Consider the following 22,677-nt stretch of genomic DNA (forward strand, 5'->3'; position numbering starts at 1 on the left):
CACACATGGAATTTGGATATCTAACTCCCATTACTGCTGATGGGTGTTATGAAGCCAGGTTGTCCCTGCATCAGTGAGACTATACATATTTAAGGATCCAATTCAGCAGAAGGGAGGACCTGCACATGTCAAACTGCAAAAAAATTCTACAGGTTTACCTTGCAGAACTGCAGACTGGGACTATAACATTGTTGCTTCAGATAATCAAGCCTCCACAGCCTGCATCTTGGCTGTCTATTCCCCATCCATACAGAAAATATGGACATGACTGTGATCCCTTGGAGCTCCAAAGAAAGCTTCCTGACAGTATTGTCCACCTGGGCACCAAGATTTCTGAGCAGCTGGGAACCCTGTTGTACACCTAGCTTGTCTTTTATCACTTCAGTGTCACTCAGAGGAAATGTGGGAGAAGGGAGGGGGGCTGGGGAGGTGTTGGTGGAAGAGTGAACCCAAGTTAATTAACTGAAGCTTCCAAGAAAATGTATACAGCAAAAAATGAGAAAACTAAAGCAAACTAACAGCAGCACTGCAGCAGAACAAGCCTAGGACAGACAGAATCAGGGAAAGAGCAGCAAGAACACGCTGTGTTATCTGAGCACATCAACAGCGCTGACAAGTGTGGTTGGTTTGGGCCATCAAAGAGATGGCCACGTGCTACTGCACAGTTATTATTTAGTCTTTTCAGTTTGCAATTAAACATGCCAGTTTGAGCTACCAACAACTCTTCTGAGTGTGGACCACAGTACCCCTGGCAAGAAGTCTGTAGGATGTTCTGTGTTGTTCCCCACCCCCCTCTCTTTCTTTTCAGGGACACACTGAAAACCCGTTTTTACAAACAGGAATCTCTACTGAGTTTTGATGGCTTTTGATCAGGCACTAGCCCTTCAGCACTGCAGGCCACTGTGGCAAAATTGACCACAGCAACATTCAATTATTCTGACTGTGCAACTAAGACCCATAACATCTGAAGACACTTCTAAGATGATTTCACAACAGAGGAGATAAGAACACCTGAGCCCAGCTTCTTTATTACTACTCATAATATATGGAAAACCATTAAAATCTGACCAATATATTAGTTTTGTATTTGCATATCTGATTAAAATGCTGTGCTAAAAAATTGTCTTTTTTAATTGTTAGCATCACGTGTTCTGGTTTAATAGCTCAACTGCTACAGAGGATATTGTAACTTTGAGCTCTTATTCAATGGCTGTTAATAGCACTCATCAGGTATGAAAGACTGAAATTAAAATTAAAACTGTTTATTGACAAGAAGAATAAATCTCGTAAGATCTTTATGTTCATTGTGTTAAGAAATGATTCACAGACCAAAAGCAGTTATTGATTTTAGCAAATCAAGGAAACCAGAATATGTATCAGAAATTATTTAAATATCCAAATTCTGCTTAAAAGCACAAGTTGCTGGCTCTGCAAAATTCTGGAAATGCACCCTGCCGTTTGTACTAATTGGTGGGAAATTCGGGCCTGTGTCAAAGACAACTAATTGTCTGATGAAAAAGCTTGTTTCTGACATCAGTACCTACCACACCCCTATATCACATGAGGAGGGTTTAAAAAAGGTGTTATATATTGTCATGGTAATTATAATTGGGTTATATGTATCCAAGGTACAGAACCCATACAATGTGATAGTATAAAAGAGGGTCTTATAAATGAGACTGTAGGGCATTTAACTAAACAATTGCATGCAGAATAAAGAGCTTACATAAAAGTGTGTATTATGCAGATCTTAGAAACCTGTGTGTCTGAGAAGACACTATTTTGACCATAATGCATTCTGTCATGTGAGATAAAATGCAGAGAACATTTACATTTCTCCCACTCACTGAGCTTCTATCACACTGCTTGCATTTTTCTCACATCAATAGGCATCTTTTTAAACATTATATTCATGTCTGTCTCTCTTGATGGCAAATAAAATTCAATAAATAAAATACTTTATGATAAATATGTTAGATTTAGGAAGCAGTTGTGATAAAATGCTCAGGTTTTCAAAAAAAGATTTGTTAAAAATAAATAAATTTAACAAGGCTTGTACACAAGCTCAAAATATATTAACATACTGTAGATGATGCACAATAACATAATGACCCAAAAGGGCATTTGCACAGTTTTTCACACTGCTTAACTTGCTGCTAAGTAAGACAAATAATCAACAGAACTTGGACTCAGTGGCTCTGTAGATCAGATCAGCATATGACTGCTGCAGCTGCAGGACTTGCCAGCCACAGTCAGAGAGAGCTGCTGTGGAGCAGGGACAGGCTCACTGCAAAACATCAACAAGTCCACTGGCACTTGGAATCTTGATATAGACCACCAAATAAGTCTATCAATACTGTAACACAGAGCACACCTTTTTTGCAGTCACCAACCAGATTGGGGTACTTGGCAAACCAATAATTTGTAATAAAATATAATTAGTGCGTGCAATTTGAATGTCTTACATTGTTCCTGGTAATAATCTCCTTTTGGGCAATTTGAAATTGCATAGTTAGTGTGCATTATCTTACAGTTAAACAAATGGAAAACTTGCAAATGCAAAACAGTGTCATTTTACATTTTTGCTTCTAGCTTCTGCAAAGTGGCTATTTCCCCAATATTATCCCTAGGTTGTTTTTTTGTTTGTTTTTTTCTTTTTTAATTTGGAAAATATAAAGCATATAAAAAGTAAAGAATCATGCTTTATAATTTAATTGTTTTATTTGAGTTTCAATTTATTGGTTTCCTACTTTTTTTTCTTAGTAGCTGCTTTAAGAGAGGTTTTTTTAATCTTTCACTATTATTTCCCTAATGGAACTGCCAGAAAAATCAAACAGATAAGTTGCCTCTTGGTATTTTTACAAATGTAATTTAAGAAAGAGCCCAGGACTGATTCAAAGAGCTTAGATACTTAAACAAGATGAGTATTATTATGATTATTATTATGATTATTATTATTTACTTTCGAGTAATATAGTTGCACAATGTCAAACAAATAGAGTGAACCCAGACCTCTCAATTCTCAGTACAATGGCTAAAGTATATGTCAGCCTTCCTGATATTTTGAGAATAGGGTCCTGCTCCCCAAAGCACAAGGTTCAAGCATACACTTTAATTTCCACATATTTAAATGATGTAAAATAGGTTACATATGGAGACACAAACAATTGATGTAGATCAACTGCATCTGTTTTATATTCAATTTTTTAATAGAAAGAAAGAAAGAAAGAAGAAAGAAAGAAAGAAAGAAAGAAAGAAAGAAAGAAAGAAAGAAAGAAAGAAAGAAAGAAAGAAAGAAAGAAAGAAAGAAAGAAAGAAAGAAAGAAAGAAAGAAAGAAAGAAAGAAAGAAAGAAAGAAAGAAAGAAAGAAAGAAAGAAAGAAAGAAAGAAAGAAAACAGTTTTATCAGATAAGTATGCAACACCACTGAAATGGCAGTGTTTCTTGAGCACACCATCCCAGCTATTCACTTTCTTCCAGCCATGCCAGGCAAGTGTCTTAAACTACAGAATGAGCATGTCTCATTTCAGATCAGACCAGTTTTGCATAGTAAGTCACACAGCTAGATGGAGGACCATAACTGCAGGAACATATAAAAGGCTAATATCACTTTCTTACTCTCAATGTGATGTCAGGCTGTATCTGCAGGCATGCTCATGCTTGTGAGCTGGGGATCAGTTACAGAGGCAAGATCCATTGCTGTAAGAAGCAATTTTCTTCTACTGCTAGAGAGTGACAAAGGCTTTCTTAAGCTTCAGAAAGCCACTTCTTGTTTGAAATGGAGCTGCTGCTGCTGCCACATCTCTCAACCTCCTCACCAAAATGCGAGGTAGTGCTCTTTACCATGGAGGTAAATTCACATCCATCTCAGTGTTTGATCTATGTGCATCTGAATTATACATTGCTCAGAGGCCAGTTATCCATGGCAGGCTTCAGCATTCCCCAGCCTATTCCCCTGCCTATTCCAAATGTCCTACGTGCCACCCACAAGCTTACCATAGCTCATTCAAGGGCCAAATAACACCAGCAATTTTATTCCTTGATGTATTTGTCTCTGGAACATGTTCACAAGCCCTAGTTCCATGTTCCCAGCTGTGTTAAAATGTTTCTCAAATAGACCCTGTTTTCTGATGTCACAAAGGAGAAAGCCCCTCCATGAAAAATGGGTTAATAATTACAGTTCTATATTTGGTAGTGAAGCTTAAATGCAATTGCCCAAACTTTAAAGTTATAAATTGAATTTCAATTCAGTATATTTGTACTTTTTTATGCTATTAAAACTTAAAATGCTTCAAAACAGAATAGATATAGCTGTACACATAGAATATGCTCTGCATGTAGTTAGCAATCATTTCTTAATCCTGGAGACAAACTTGCAATAGTGTTAATACTCATGAAACTCCCATCATCAAAATTTACTCAATCAGGCTGACTAGTATCACTTCTTTTGAGGCAAGTTTTTCTGATGTCTCAGCTTCTCACTGTTGAAGCTCCATGTGTTTCTTTGTGCTCTCATGTCCATGTAATGGAACCAATTTCTCTCTGCAAGAAGGATTTCGGGTTAGAAATCTGTTTCCTTGCCCTTGCCATTTCAGAATCCTGCCAGGTGTAGAGTGCAGAGGAGGTCAGAGGAATGGCAAAAAAGATGCCCCCATGGACTGCACCTTTCTTTTTTAAACAATTGCCACACATCCTGCCCTGCTAAACACTTGCTTTCAGAGAAATTTAAAAAATTATAGCAGAATTCATTTCTGGAAAATCCCTTGGTTTTTAGTTAGCAACCAGTGAGCTTAGAAAGTAGGCAAGTAATAAAGTCATTAAAAAATATTTCACCTAAAGAAATACACAGACTGGACAAGCTTTGAAAAAACACCAATAGTAATTTTCCCCATTGAAACTAGTCCAAATTCCCACTGTTTTCCAATGGGACTACAAATAGAATCATGTCTCATCCTATTACTCATTTTAACATTGTTTTAGGATAACTATCACTCCTTTCATGATTACTGTCATTTTGATTATTTCAGTGTCTAGGAAAAATAGTCGCCTACCATGACTCCACTCTGCAATGTCATGTCTCAAAACAGAGACATTTTTCTCTATTTTAGGTTAATAAATCCACTAAGACACCTATATTTAGCTATTAGACATATAATTTGGGTTTGTTTACACGGTACAGAACTGTAGTTTTCAACAACTCTTGTTCCTCACAGCAAGATATAAAAAAATTGTCCACATTTAAAGGTCTAATCTAAGACTTGGATGACCCCAATGTCAGTTCCCCACAGTGCCAAAGACATGATTAGACCTACAAAGACATCCTCACATAGGGTAACTCACAAAATTATTGGGCTTTTTTGCAGGATCTAAGCAGACACTGCAGTAAGTCTCCACGAGAATGCCATCAGCACTGCTCAAACACTTGGCCTCTGTTGTTGACTCCCCCTGCTTCTGCAAACCCATTTTTTTTCCTTGGCTCTGTTTCACCAGAAAAGATTATAGAATATTCTGGAACCTTGTTTCTATGCCTAGTATTGTCCTAAATGGTGAACTGAATTTGAGAAATATAGGATATCAATGTTGCTTACTTTGTCAAGTACTTTGTCTTCTGAACTACTGTATAAATATGGGGGGAGTCTCAACACAGCTATTACATCTAATTTTTAGAGTAAACAATAAACATGCTTTACACTATAGATAGTAATATATATTATTTTTTAGAGTCTTGCATGGGATTTTGGAATAAAATCCAGAGGTCTCTTAATACACTGGCAGGTCCTATCAAGCAAGGTCTGTAGTTCTTCCCCATTCCTCCAGCTGGTAGCAATTTTATATCTTTGTTGTGCTCCTCTTCAGAGGTGCCTGGGGCAGCAAAGGAAACTTGCTCATGTCCTTGGAGCACTCACAAGGTTGACTGGCCATGTCAGGGCTTCCCAAGGCTCCCCCCACCCTGCCCAGGACACTGTGTCAGCCAGGTGAGGCCAGGTGGCTCAGGGAGGACTGGGAGAAAAACTCCACTTGAAGAGGCAGAGTGACCAAAAGGCATTCCCAGGACTGGGATAAAGAAGCAGCACAACCCCTGATGCTGTGGGAGATTTCTTTACAGTCTTTGTAAACTTCCAATTTTTTTTTAAGTTTGCTCTTCAGGTTTGTACTCAAGTAAAATCTAACTTTAAAGCTGGGGGGATTTGTTGTTTTTTGGTTGTGTTTTAAAACCACCCTTTTTTATCACTTTGGGATATTCACTTAAAGGAAAAGGTTTTGTCAGAAATCACTGACAAAGTCCTCTTATGCTTCTTAGACAAAGATCTGTGCTGTGAAAAAAAGTTCTGCTGAGTCATTATTCATCACCCCATTCCACCCCAGCACAGCACAAAATAAGTTCCACTTTACATCTCCATTAACCCCACTTCTGCTAATTCCTGCCTCTTCCATCATACAAGACAGCCTCAGAGGTAGCCCAGTGCAATGATTTGCATTTCACCTTCTAAATGCAGAAAACTTGCTTTTATGGTGAGATAAACTCTGGTCCAATGGAATACACTTTAAGAATCACTTAAAATGAGTTTTAATATGGAAAATAAATCCATCACTTTTCACTCTGGCAAGATACTATTTCATGCCAATGTTGAGTTTGGCCTGCTTAAGACCTGCATTTTTATATATCCTTAATAACTTGTATTTTGTGAGAACATTTTCAAATTACCAACAAAGTCACAATACTGGCACAAACTTCTTCGTGTTCATATTCTTAAGGTCATATGAAAATATGTTGCACTTTCCTGCAAACACAGTTAACATTAGAAGTCTGACAATTTATCTGAGACAAAGAGGTTGCTGGGGAAGCTTTCTAACCCCCTCAATTGTTATGCAAATAGTTAAAATATTGAAATGAATTTAAGGAGTTATACTCATACACGTCAGTCGTGTTATAATTTGGAGACAATGAATAATATATTTCAGACAAAGTGAAGGCAGCTATAGAAGTAAACTAAAATAGGAAAATTACGCCCACCAGGCATTTAAATTTAGGAGCAGAATAAATTATCCATACATTAAAAGGTTCATATATTTCAAAGAAAGCATAAAAAAGTTTAAAAAATAACTGAGAAAATGTAACAAAAAGCAGAATTATTCCAAATGTGATCAAAGCTGGTGTGAAAACCTATTAAATGGATATCCTTATTGCACAAAAATTATAAAATAGTACTTTCAGAGATCTAATTTTTAAAAGATATTCACTTAGAGTGTCTGCTGTTTTATAAAACAAGTTTTAATATGATAAACACAAAAAATAAAAAATAAAAATCATTAAAACTAAGGGTTTTATTCATTCAAATTTCTGTTGCATATTCTCCTCTTTAGCTATGACAGACACTTATTGCTTTTAATCAAGTGTAGTCTTTTATCTAGTATTTTTCCAAAAGGACTTACATATAGTCCTGTATGATTCAGTTCACTGCATATGCTATTCTTGCATATATATTAATTAAAAAGCTCACTCAGAATATTTGATGAAACTCCCAAAATACCTGAATCATTTTCAAATGTTGAAAAGCTGATTCTCCCAACATTCATTAGGGTGTTAATTAATATTTTGTATTCGTAGCACTTTTAAACTTGAGCCACTACCACACAGTATCTGAACTGCTACTGCCCTGGTTTTATAATAGATTTTGTTTAAAATACCTGAGCAGAGCTTCATGTTTTTTCATTAAGGTGGCCTCAGAATTAGGAATAGTTGACATGCTCTGATTCATGCTATGACTTACAAATAACCCTACAAACAAGTGTTTTCAGACCTCCAGTGAGCTGAACTAAAGATGATGTATCCTTTCTAGTGGGGAACAGACTCATCACTATTTAATATTGCCATTTAACTCTGCTATGTAACAGAGATTTCATTGCCCTTCAAATGGGATGAACTTCTTTGTACCTCATTCCTAGACAATGACCACCTTCAAATGAATGCAGCCAAGAGAGCCCACACTGGTGTGACAGGGACAGGGACACAGCTCTGTAGCTTTCTCCTGTGGTCAGAACTGGTTGCAGACTAGTGCCCAGTGGGCTGCAAGCCTGACTGGTGACATAAAGGTGGATTTCAGAGACAGGCATGACAGCATTTTACCATCTTGCAGAGCACTAGCAATATCTGACTCTCTATTTCACAATAGTGGAAACGTTATTTCTTTTTATTTGCCGTACCATATAGATTTATTGCTCTAAGTTTATCCAGTGTACATCCTGGGCACCTCCCAGGCACTTGCATATGAATGAAAATTATGCCACTAACAGTAGCTACTCTGCAATTATTCTGTGCATTCTCATGTATGTGCAGTAAGTGTGAGGCAGCTCATTCCACTTGGAAAGCTGGTGGCATTTTATCCAGTGTGTATTAAAAGCATCTCCAAAGGGACTAAAAGTGTAGCAGCTTCCATGCTGTAAATCAAAGGCTCTGTTATTGCATACTTATTCAATGTATAAAAGCCACAATAGAGCCACAACTGATGTAAGAAGGTCAAATCTCTGTTAAAAATCATTAGAGGTTCATCAGTATGATGTGTGCCATTATTTATAACTTAATGAATGTTAGCTAAAAATCATTGGAATAGCACTTTACTTATTAACATATTTCAAGCTACCTGTGCTCAGTGCTACCATAATTTCGGTAGTATAGCTCTGAAATATGCAAGTCTTACTTGCTTATGGGGAGTACATGGGCAGAATTAGAATGTTCCAAAGGGTTGTGTTCTTTCTAAGGAAAAATACACACATATGAGATTCACAATCAAGGAAATTTTATAATATGGAATCCAGACTCATGTATAATGCAGAAATTTATGTTTCTTAATTTAGCTGGTCAAATTTAATGGAAATTAATGGGTTTGCTGTGAAATTATATAGCTAAGGGGTTTCATAGTAATAGGTCACCAAAGAAAATATCCCTTCTGCCTTCCAATATGCCCTAAACTTCGGTCTTTTGGCATATATGATTCAGTCATTGATTGGTATTTCCAACATGTGACTAACAAAACTCAACTATTTTATTTTGTGAGAGCTTGTTCTTTACCTGCAAATTCCAGCAGTGCAATTTCACTAGCTCTGGGTGTAGGGGTTTTTTACTGATGAGTAATTCATATGAAGTTCTAATGAATACATAATTATATCACTGTGTCAATTCCTACAATTTTAAAAGCTTTCCCACTCCCACCAGCAGGGTTTTTTAAATGGCTGGATACCTACAATTGTCCTTTCTTTAGTGATTTGAAAAACTAGGAATATCATCACTTGAGAGCAAAGTAAATGGAATAAAATGATCCTTTATTAAATTTGGGACAAAAGTATATGAAATTTAGGCCTCCATACCAAAGCTGTCACTCCAAAACTAAGCTTTACAAATCCAAAGAGCAAAAGGGAATGTGGTCTCTGGCTGCATGTGACTCCTGGCCCTGTCCATAGGCTGGCAAACCTCAAGTGGCAAAGGACCATGAACTTCTAGCTAGGTTAGAAGAGATTTGGGACAGATCAAAGTGCTTTTCTAAACACTGGCAGTAAAGAAATGCATATCAACAGATGGCAGGAGCTGCCTAGGCTTTTGCTGGAGGATTAATGAAAGATGCAAAACAGGGATAATCTATAATTTCCTATCTAAAGGATCTGGCTGAGTAACTGAATTACTCAGAGACAAGAATCTTACTTTCTCAAAAGAAAAATTACATTTTTTCTGAAATGAAGGGTCCTTTCCAGAGGTCTGATGAGTCTCAGAAAGAATCCCCAGGTCAGTTGGACATGGGGAATTAGCTTTGCATTTTTTAAGGTCAGGAATTTTCAGAATTGTGTCTTGTGCTGAAGAAATTATTGATAGAAAATCAAGAGAAGCTAATGAAATTGTAATAAAATCAAACCACAAACTTTTTCATCTAGTGTTTTTATGCATATTCAGCATGCTTTATTCTTCACTCACCAATGTACGTGAATAGCTAAATAATGTAAATCATCATTTTACTGATCTAAAGGAATCCTCATCAGATAGTTTTAACTACACCGGTGCAGTACAACTCCAAATTAATCCCAGTGGAAAATGAATTGAAGACAGTTTTTAAAAGAATAAAGAAGGGTGGATTCTAATTTTTACTGATGAAAGAGGATGAGTGAATTCTGCACATCGAGGAACTGAACACTCAGGATACAGAAGCTTTCTTTGTACCATATTTTCAGCTGTAGAAAAATAATGTGTCTTTCTTCTTTTTCTTTAGGAAGGATAAAAAAAAGCAAAAAAGCTCTGTTTTTCTCCCAAGTTATGTAATTTCTTTCATATATGTCTTTCCTTTGTTCAAAAAAAAGCATTTGCCTTTTGCCTACATGCCTGGTTTTCAGTGCCATATGTCAAAATCTTACAGTCAACTTTTAATTTTATCACCTATTCAGTACACATGAGAAAAAAAACCAAATTATTTACAGTACAGGGTATGTGGAATTTTTTTTCTTTTGTTAATTTCCATTTTTAAACCTTTTATTCCAAATCCCAGTCTTAAAATATGGCAACACAATATAATTTTTTGATGTCTTGCAATTAAATCATTCTGATTTCACATTGTCGTGAAATCATCCACTTGGAGACAATATGTAAGAGTCCTGATTTGCCTTCCTGAATCTATTTTTCACAGTTGCAAAGTCCTGGTCAAATAAATTAAATTACTACAGCAGTATGTAACTAATTTTATGTAAATTAAGGTGTTAATGTTCTGAAACACATTCCTGAAAATGGTCTGTTTTCTCTTGCAGCTTTTCTTCATTAATGCCACAATGGAAACCTAAAAATTAATTTCTACAAGACCAAGGGTTGCTCCCTGACCTATAAAGGAATTAATTTTAAAGGTAGTCTTAATGGTCATCTGACACTTCTCAGTAGCCCACCCAAATAAATCAACACCCCTGCTGCATGCCAACAGAATGGGTGAATATGAACAAAAGGTTTTTCAAACATCAGATGACCTAAGCAAGTTTTATTCCTGTTGCTGGGTACATAATTATTGTAATGTTTAACCTCTATTCATACCAGTCCCCTAAAACAAGCAAAATTGACGATTTAGCTTACCAAGAAACTACAAGATTAACAGGAGGAAAGTAAGTATAATTAGAAGCCAGAAGAATGCAAAGTTAGGAACAGCGTTATTATTTTACCGGAAAGGTTCAAGCAACAAATCTCTTCAGACAGACACAAAAGAGGCAAAACTTTATAAAGGTAGCTAAATTTTCAGCTACCAGTTTTTTCACTTTGCCTGCTATCACATCATATTTGAGAGAGAAAAACCATGATTATATTTTTAATTTATTTTGCATACAGGTCCAAATTGCTTCTATGTTAATTTTTTGTGGCATATTCTAAACTATCATCTGCAGTATTTAAATAAACATGGTCATGTCCTTCAAATATTGGGTGAACAATTACATTGGCTTAAAAAACCACAACCTCTGCTGCTACAACTTTTCTGCATGTACCAGAATATTGTATACAGCAGGATAATTTTTTCAAAATACTCTGTCAGTGCACACCACTTGCATCATCAGGGTGAAGGATGAAAAGATGATAAAATATGCTTGCTTTGCTTATGGAAGTCCAGTTTCCAAGGAAATTTTCTTACCCCAGTTATTTTGCCTATACTGTAGCAATTTCTCTACTGGCCAAAAATCTATAAAAGTTTTTCATTGGCCTCAGTGAAAATCTGATGGTTTTGAATAGCCACATACCACTGAGAATCCCAGTATTATAAAGTAAAAGTTAGAAGTTCTTAAAAATAATTTTATCCCTTCCAATCTCAATCTGAGATCAGTATAAGAGTATATGAATACATTTTTTAAATAACAACATGAATATTAAAAACTTAAAATCCAGATTGTCAACACAAAAAAAATCATGGATTTTTTAAGAAATGGAAACAATTTTTGGCATTCCTGATTAATTTTTATTATTTGAATGTGGCTGACAATAGCTGAGTCCCACACAAGAGAGATTAGAATACAATAATAGTTCAGTCACCCTGATTTCTGGTTTACTGTTTTAATTATTAAACAAAATTCAGATTTATAAATTTCAAGGCAATATTTATTTCTGCAAGGAAGTATGCTGTCTAAAACTTGAGTAGCAGTCAGTTTCATTCCATTTGCAGGAGAATATTCACCATTTCTCCTATTATTTCCTTAGAAACTGAGATCTGGGCCTTCATCTACCTTGACATGTTGTCTAGACTTAAAATAAACTTCTACTGAAAGCTAGGGCAGTTGAACCTTGTGTATACAGTCTACTAGAATGGTGGCAATACCTATTGCAAGGTGGTATGTGAAAAAGAGTGGCTGGAATGGCAAAAATAAAATAAACAGAAGAGAAGTCATGAAAAAAAGTTTCCCTTTGAAAGCACTGAACAGTCCTAAGAAGCAGGAGAGAAATTGATCAAATCTACTCCACAGCTGACGACTTCTGGAGTAAAATACCCTCTTGGAAGCTTATCTATCCTTCAACAGGGAAGAATGGAAACCTTAAAAAATTCGTAGGGCTTTTTTTTTCTGAAAAAACTCAATAATTTTCAAAGAAAATTTCTTGATCTGAAAAATTACAAAAGTTGTTGACTTTGGTTTGAATAGCATATAATCTACTGCCTGATTTCAATTAAAATATTTATTTCATTTACTGCTTCTATATACATGAAGTGTTCAAGTCCACTTCATTTATGCATTCTCCTTTAAAAGTCAGAGCCAGCATAGCCCCTTCTAAGTTAGTACTCCAACACTTTTGTTTAGACACATGATTATCAAAACTCACAAATAAGCACCATCAAAAGTCACGTTTTTGTCTTCTGGTTTCTCATTCAGTAGATTTCTTGTACAGCTGAAGATGTGTTGGATGTTCTCAGCCAGGCCTTCCAGGGATTCACACAGTGACTGAGGTTAGGAGGGATCTCTGGTGCTCATCTTGCCCAGCTCCTTGCTGTTTTACCAAGGACACTAAACACTGTTTGCCCAGGACCACAGGCAGATGATTTCTGAATCTCTCCAGGGATGGAGACCCTCAACTCCTTGGGCAGCCCATGTCAGAGAGTCACCCCTCAGTGAAAGAGTGGTTTCTGATGTCCTCATGTCAGAAGTGTGCCTCTGGTGCTGTCACTGGGCACTGCTAATAAAAACCTGCCTCTGTGCCTCCCTCCTCCCTTCAGGTCTTTATGCACATTGATAAAGTCCCCTGTGAGCCTTCTCCAAGTCAAACAGACCCAACTCTCTCCAACTTTTCCTCATAAGAAAGATGATCTAGTCCCTCATTTATCTTAGTGAATTTTTGCTGCACTCCTTCCATATCCTTCATGTGCTGGGGACCCAGCACTCCAAGGTGTGCCCTCACCAGGACTGAGTAGAGGAGAAGTGTCACCTCCCTCAACCAGCTGGCAAGGCTTCTAAAGCAGCCCAGGACACTGTTGACCTTCTTTCCTTGAAGGGGTCCATTTCTGGCTCCACCAGGCTCCACCAGCTCATGTCCTGCAAAATTACACTTACTGGTCAGGCAAGTACTAGTGTGTGGAATTATTCCTCCCCAAGTGCAGGAATTTTTACTTACCTTGGTAAAAATGCATGAAGCTCCTGTCAGCCTATTTCTCCAACTTCCTAAGGTCCCTCTGCATGGCAGTGCAACTCCCTTTCTCTTGCTAGTATGGCAAATCTTCTTCCAGATCATTTTTCTAACCTGGGATTGCTTACAAGTACTTTCCCCTGCAGCATGCTCTCTTGGTTTCTGCTGAGTGTAGCAAAGGGTGTTCTTGAAATCAAGATTCTCCAGGGACCAATTCGTCCTTTGACACCAAGTAATATATGTGTAGTCACACAATATATTAAATGCAGTATAAAAGTATTAATGTTTGAAATTGGTTTTGCATCTAGTGTGAACAAGACTTTTGAAACAAGAACAGAACTTTTTGAAACAGGTCAGAATTTAGGAAGGCTGGTGCAGCAGTACAGAAATGCAGTTTACTGTAGAAGGTAAAATCTTGACATTTGTGGTCCTGTCTACTCTATAGCTCTATTGGAGTTTGCACATGGAGTTTCAGATGAAAATAGATATACTTCACCATTCTTGTTCAGTATGTCCCTTCTCCATGGTGCCTTATTATTATTACAATTTAATGTGGTGTCACCTAACTGGCTGAGTCAGGTTATACTCCAATGTGCTAAACAAACATAATAAATGACATGACAGTCCCTGCCACAATACATGGACTTCACCCTGACAGGACTAGATCCAGCGAAAGAAAAAGCAATGATCTATTCTGACAAGATTCTGAAGGTATTTAAAACAGATGGAAAACCCTAGACTCAGTATGAATGTCCTCCTTTTCTGCCTTGAGTCAACATGAGGTAACCTATTTCCTACAGACTGCTGTACAGTCAACAGCAACAGCGTGGATTTCCATACCAAAAGCTGATGGACAAGTATGTAATTCCACACACTATAAGGTGTTGTAAATAACTATTCTCTATTATACTTTTAGTGTCACTTCCTGAAGCTTGCAAGTAAGCTGGCTGTGTTGTCCAGTTTCAAAGTCTTTCTAATGACAAACAGATGTGACCAGGTCATGCCAAACTTTTGGTTGCCTTTGGAAAAGAGATACAGGAATAATGGCTGCAGAAACCAAACTCTGTTTTGGAAACAAATAGTACTTTCCTAATCTGCTTTAAAAGTAATGACATTGCAATATTGCTACAGACTTTAAATTATTATTATTATTATTTTCTACTATATAGAAATAAAAATTTTAATATTACCCACTATAAAAATGTTTTAATTTATATTCATATGCCACATCCTATTTTGAGCCACACAGTGTACAAGGATAATCCCTCCTCCCATCAATATGTAGTCTGAAAAGCCAGCCTGATACCAGTATACCATACTTGGTCTGAATTTCTTTGTATTTTCTTCTTCACTTTCCACATAACATATCCAGCTGCTCATGGACAGACTCCATAAAATGTGGTACATTAGTTGTAACTGAGTGTTAGACTAAAGCACTGCTATTACTATTTGTCAATACTAGGGAAAATTTGGGTTTATGCCTTCCTACTTGGGCATTTGGTAAGTAAATATTACATAACATAATATTATATGCATTAATGTTATATAAGCCCAAGAATCTTTCACAAATTTCCCTGCTTTGATACTGAAACAAAGAATTGCTGTTATGAACAAGGGCATAACACCTGCATTTTTCACCAAAAAACCATTTTGCATAATGTATTCTCTAGATTCTGCTATTGTTCAGTGAAGTACATACTCATGCAGAGAACTGCAGGATGGAGATTTTAATAGCAAAATAAGTTAATTTATGGCAACAGCTAAGTAATAAGAGAAACGCATATGAAAAACATGGTAAAACTGTGTCTGAGCACACTGCCTTTCAAAGAAATGAGACTATAAGGTAATACAGTGTTTTGTGTTTACTGGAATTTTGAATATAGCAACAGGCACAAGTGTAAGAAGCCAACATTAATCATATCAGTTTTGTCAGTCTTACATAGGATAGGCTGTGCACACTCATTTTCTTCTGGACCTAGATACAGTTCTGTGAAAATGAAGCCACATTCTGCTTCATATTTCTTGTGCAAAACATCCTTCTGCAACAAAACCATCACCTGATATTTTTGACTGGTTTTAGTTTAGTTGCAGTGGATTATAAACCTTAAACTTTGTACAGACCTTAAATGTCACCAATATTACTGAATGCAAAGTTAAAACAGCTTGCACAGATGAGAAATGCCTTTAGAATAGCAGTAGTGAAATTTATCCCACCAGATGAATTTCTGTTATATGATTGCAAAATGAATCTATTTTTTTAAACCAGTAAAGGGAAAGGACAGTCAGTCTGAGATTTACACCTGATTTGTGCTATAGTAATCTTTGAAATTAAGAAGTGTATCCTTGCATTTCATTAAATTCTGGCTAATGAGATAACTGTCTTCCCAAGGAGGGAGTGATGAAGTACTCATGCCATAAAGCATAAATTAATGCTGCAAGGTTAAACACTGGAACTAACTCATGTTTCAACAAAAGCCCCTACCAGCAGTTAAATTAACTGACATAAATACCATAAAATCTGTCTTTATTTTAGTCTCAGATGATGCTTCTTTTTACACCCCTGCTTTCAGTTTGTATAACTCATTTTTGCACATTATTGCATGCATCATTTGCCATTTAAAGGATCAGCTTCAACTGAAAAGAGATTTAAGGAATCAAATACTCAGAAAAAAGAACCTGTAGGTATGAGGAATACCCCTATCATTCTGTATTTTGCCAGTATTCTTTAAAGAAAACACCACAATAAACAACAAGAGTTCAAAGAAAGAGTTAATTATGTTGAGAATAACCGAAAAAAATCTACTTTTTCAGCTTTTTGATAGACATTTTGAAAAAAAATGCTAAAGAAAACCTGTGGTGATAATAGGTTTGATATATATTCTGGCAAAAAATTATATCACATTAATGAGGTGGCTTAAAGGGCTCATGCATTTTGTAGGAGGCATTTCAATGTATTAGTATAATTAGCAGTGATGAGAAAACTGTTTGGAACTGAATTACCTCTCACGAGTTCATTTGAGCTATATGAAATTACACCATGCAAGAAGGAAAATTATGGAGCCATCCAGAGAGAGTTCATGCCTGATTTGATCATAGTCACTAATTGGATGATCATTTTCGTAAAGCTTTTCAAATGGTTGACAGTTTCTGCCTCTCATTTTTTTTAATGGACTAGCTCTTTATTTCTTGCACTAAGCAACCAAACATACATTTGTTCAAGATTTTGGTGTTTCTACAGGGACCTACAGGTGTAATTGTCACAATCTGAGCAACCTTTGTCCCCTAATTAGCTGCTTTTTGGGGACCCCTGATGAGAGTTGCTGTTCTTGTTAACAATCTTAGAGAATACCTGATGAGTAAGACTCTCCAAAGTCTGATGCATGTCAGCAGACACCATATGACAGCAATTTAATGAAGTTAAAAACTGACTTGATTCTGATGGCTGGAATAGTATCTGTGCTGCATAGCTTTTGATTTCTGTTGGTCTGTTTATTTTTTTTTTCATCGTGAATTGGGTGTTCTGGGAAAGGATAACAGAAAGGTGAAGGATTCAGGAAGAAAAGCTTATTAATGGAAATACTTTATGAGCCCTTTTTCTGTCCTTCTTAATATCCAGTAACACTGAGCAAATTGAAATGGTGCTAACATCCTTCATATATTTTAAATTAGATGCCTGGTATATGAAATACTTGATTTGAGAGTTATTAAGCATTTAACTCAGATCTGTTTTACTGCCTTTTAATGAAGGTCTTCTTTTTTTCTGGGGGTTGGGGTTCTTTTTTATTTGTTTGTGTTTTTTTCAGAAGGGATTTTTTATTTGTTTTAATTATTCTTCTCTTTATTTAATACAAATATTTTACAGTAATATTTGGACTTATTGTCACCCCACATGTAGAATTTTACTTAAAAACAATACTTTCCACAAATAATACATCTGGGTTGAAAAATCAGGTGGAAAACAGAAATATAAGGGCTTTACAGTCTCTTAAAAAAAAAAATGATAAGCTTAGGAATACTTTGCCTCAATTATAAGGTATAATTTGATGATGATAAGTAGCCAGTTTACTGTGTAGTGTTTGTGCTGTCTGTTCTTGGAAACACTTTTGCAGCCTTTTATAGGAACAGAAGTTCCTTCTGACTTTCTCTATTTGCTAAAAATTTTCATAAGATTTTTAGTGATCACTTACAGAGAACACTAGCACTTATTTAGATGCTATTAATAGATAAATATAGATCTAAGCAAAAATGTTATCATTACATACAGTATTCTATTTTGATACAGCTCTCATATTCTAGCAGATTTACAGAAACAAGCACAAAATGTTATTTAGTACTTTTGAACTTTACTACATTCACTGAATTTTCCTGCAGTAACAAGGTAACTTCCCACAAATCTGAAGTCATTAAGAAATTCCAAGAAAAAACAGGGGTTCATAAATGCCTGTTAGTTGAGACACGGTTTGAAGAATGTAATTTACAAGAATTTTCAGTAAGAGTCTGGCTAGCAGGTTATGGATCAAAATAATGTAAAAGCCTAAAAGAAATTTGCCAGTGGTTCTATTATAGGAAGAGTATAACATATATGTGTATTCAGAAGTATGTTTGAAGAACAAAGTCACTGTGGTACTTTCTCGCAGTAAACAGAACAACAACTGGTAGTGCAGATGCCTTAGGTAATGTTCTCCTCCCTCTAGTAAAGCAGAAATCTCTTCTAGGAATACACTCCACAGTCCTTTGGCTACTTCCTTGTTCAAGGTCAGATGGAATACAAATAAAGCACACTCTTTCACATCTCATAAAAATGAATACAGGGAATTCACTCAAGTTAGAAATATAGAAAAATGCTGTTAGATCATTGAGGTCAAATACAGTATAGAATTCCCATTTCCAAATCAAGTCAGACTCTTAAAGGACACATGCCAGTGGTAATTATATTATAATAATATTCATTTAAGTAAATTCCCAGAGAAAGTTATCAATATAAAATAAAATTGTTGTCAATGACGAAAGTTTTTTTTAACTGCAACCTCATAGTAGGGTTGGTAATTTTTTCCATTGTACAGTAATTATTCAGCTGCTATTAATATCATGGATTTTATAGAAACTTGGCAACATGACACAATTGCTCCAAAAAGCTGCTTAGAGATTATTTCCACTTCACAGGCTACTCTCCATAGACAGTCATAGGGCCACTGCACTGCAAATAAGACAGGTTAATTTTTCACATGCAAAAGTCACGTGGGTTTTTTTTGCACATGAAACTGATTGTTTCAGCTGAGGAAATTTTCAGCTATGTGCAGGTATGGAACAGTGTTGGTTTGCAGATACTCTCTGCATGAAAAAAAGTCATTTGAATCAAACAGAATATTAAACCTTGAAGTTCAGGTTTTCCTAATGGGAAAGGTTTATATGTTAAGCAAAGCAAATGAAAGCTCTATGACAGATATTTATTTCATTAAGACATTAAAGCTGGCAGGTCTACAGTTTGATCATAGCTCTAGTGGTGTAAACTCAGTTTCTGTAAGTTTTATTTCTTCAGCTTTTGTGGTTGTAATATGAGAATTATGAAAAATACTTTCACTCGTCAGTTTTGTTCTAAATGTCTGAAGTCCTGTGCACATATAAGCACTCTGGGAAAGAGCTGTGATTGTTTTATATTTGTAACTCTGGTTGTTTATTTGTATAGAGAGATAATAATGATGATTATAATTAGAATAACAATGAGACAAGTGAGGATTACAAAAGCAGCAGGCTCAAAAAGCGAAACTTCAGAACTTCGTTATTAACCTCCTTTTTAAGAAGGGACTTGATATATCAAATGTGAAACACAGAGAAACCAAAGTTACAGAAGGTTTGTTTCAGTTCAAATTCAAATCCAGTTCAAATCCAGTTCAAATTCTTACCAGCATTCACACTGTGAAGATTCTGTTATTGTATCGGGAAGGGCTTCAAACAATCTTTGTATTCCTTTGGGAGGATAAAATGAAATCAGTAGGCTGAAGTGGGGCACTGCCTCAGATGTAAATGATACAACTATACTTCTAAAATACAGATTCAAAGGTGGTAAAACCATGGCTATGAAAGAGGCATATAATTTGGAAGATTTAGGATATCATTTATTTGAAGTGCAAATTGCCCATGCCATTTTTATCAACGAGAATTAAAGTACTGCATTTCCCTTAAAAGGTTAAAAAACAACACACATCCACTTGTTGCAAGATACATCAGCAAATCAGACACTGGTAATACAGTCCCTGTAATCTATTAATATAAGGCATTGAAGCACTCTAATTTGTGTGAAACTGTAGAAGTCCCCAAGGGCATCAGTATAGCCACTGCATAAAGACCTGTATAAGTACATCATTCTTTATCCAGGATTTGTCCTTTGTTGGCCTTTTGACTAGCACTAAAATCTGCACAGTAATATGTGAGTAAAATTTTAAAATGTATTGCTCAGAATTTTTCATCCAAATATTGAGAATACAGAGTTCTTTTTAATGATGTTTAACTTCTAGCATTACTTATTCTTCATTACAAGTTTGTCTGTCTCACTATTTTCACCAGAAATGCAAATTGTATCATGTTATTATCACAACTCTAAGGAATGAAGAAATTAATAGGAAAGAGATGGTAAATGGCCCTCAGAACCAATCTGTCAGACTTCAAGTAATTTTATTTATGGGAGATCTTTAAATAAACCAGAGAAAATAGTATCTTACTCCCTGGGAATATCTTTCTTTTACTGAGAACATTATCAGCCTTTTTTTTTTTTTTTTAAATCATTGTATTTAATGGGGGTTGGAGGGTAGAAACAGAATCCTTGAAGTCAGCAGTAACTCAAAGAAATATTCCTGAGAAAGACTTCAAGCAATTCCCTTAGCAGGCTGACCCAGGATATTAGCCCTGAAGGCTTTTGCACAGCCACCACTTTCACCACTAGTGGAGACAGCTACACATCCAGATGTTGACAATGGAAACAAATGTTCCCAGACTCAGCATCTGCTTCCTGAAATCAACTGTCTTCTGTGAATTAATAGAATATCCAGCAAAGGGAAAAAAATATGAATATTGCTTTTTATAGAATAAACCCTGCAACACTGTTTATGCAGCTTGCTTTAAATGGGAACATTCAATTCAGTGAAAGAAATGCAAAAGGCCTCTCAAATTTGCAAAGAATGTCAGCTTGCAGGTATTAAAACATGGTTATACAAATTAGGTTGAGAAAATCTCAAAGATATAGCTGTATGCTCTGCAGGTGCTTTTTACAGTTTTAAAAGCTGCATTTGAAAACTGAATTACTGAATATGTGGGATATTTTGTTATAAGAATACACTCTCTTTTTGAGGCTAAGCATCTTAAAAACTCACTGAAGTAAAGAGGTAGGAAAAATGGGTATGTTCATTTTCCAGTCAGGGAATTTACTGGGGAGATATTACCTGTTCCCTGCCATGGTCAATTTTAAAAACCAAGTAATTGATGGTTTTTCTAAATAATCAGCAATTGTATTCATTTGGCCCATTTTTGCATAAAGAAAATGGCCTATCACTACTTTTTCCAAAGATTCTGCTACTGAAAACATTATAATACAAAGTCTAATATCTTCCTCACTGAAAGGTGTGTCACATTTAGCATACTAATCACAAAGGGAAAAAATTGCGCACTTCCATATTTTTAGCCCAGACAGTGAAATCTCAAAAATTTGAAAAATATAATTCTTACAGCATACAAAGTCAGAAGTGATAAAAGGCAACATGCATCCCCATTAATAGCTCCAGTGACTTCAGTGGAATTACAGCAAGAACAAATTTGGCCCAGTCTCCTCAGCACGACAGACTGTTCACATGTGCTGCAGAACTCCTTCTGGGTCTGTGCCACAACTCTTTTCTCTCTCTCTCTCTATTTTTTTCTTTTTTTCTCTCTTTTTTTTTTTTTTTTTTAATGTAGACGAAAACTCTAAATGAGGAAATTAGAAGGGAGGGATCTACTCATACAATAATATGTCTCTTTTACAATGAATTCAAATTTTCTTCTGCAACCACAGCAGAGAATGACGACTACATTTAAGTGCTTCCAAAATATCATGTTCTAACAGTTTCAGTGTTTGAATTCATAGCAACTTAGAAGATGTTTGTGAAGGATTAATCCACAGAAATAAAAAACAACCGTGGTCTCCTTAATATCAGTGTTATATTATACTTTTCTTAATATTCCAGAGCCACTTCTGAAAGAGAAATCTGAAAAAACTTTCTATAAAACACAAAGAAAGAGGATTTTGCCTTTTCACCTCATGAAGTTTGTCTGACTCATCTATAAAGCTGTTGCTCAGTCACATTAGATATTCTGCAACTGTTATTAATCTTCAAGATAAATTTCTTTATATACCCCCACCTCAATACTTTTATACTAACAAAAAAGCCAAACTGTTGATCAATAACCATAAAAATGGAACATTATTCCAAGTGTTTGGCTTTTCAAACGTTTATTAACGCTCAATCTTGAGCTAATAATGCATATCACCTGGATTTATTCAAGAGGGAAAAAAATCCTGTGAATTTCACTTCTTTACCTGCACTGTTACTTTCTTTTCACATTATTACACCATTACAGAGTAGCAGGCATTTTTGCACAAGTCCAGATTCAGATTACTGAAATTGATTGCATTTTTATTGATTTTTACAAACTTTAGAAAAAAAACCTTTATCCTATGGTTCTTAATAAAAACAAGTTTCATACACTAACTGCTTCAGTTTACTCAAGGAAAAAAACTGTCATTTTGCAAACATGTATTAGCTACAGTCAAGAATCAACTCCTACCTACTTCTACCACTTATTAAAACCACTCCACAATTTAAAGTTACAGGGAAAGTAATTAATCTCTGCAGCTCCTCTGCAGAGGCACAAACCATAGTCTGTGAGTTAATTTGCCCATATCTAATATGACTGTCCACCATTTATGCTTAAACTGATGTTTGTGTCTGTGTCTCACTTTCTCCATTGCTCAACACATGTAACCACATCTGCATTGTGAGATGTTTGTTTTAAAATGTGAATATATTATAT

Source organism: Erithacus rubecula (assembly GCF_903797595.1).
Source record: "Erithacus rubecula genome assembly, chromosome: 6".
In the NCBI taxonomy this organism is placed as follows: Eukaryota; Metazoa; Chordata; class Aves; order Passeriformes; family Muscicapidae; genus Erithacus; species Erithacus rubecula.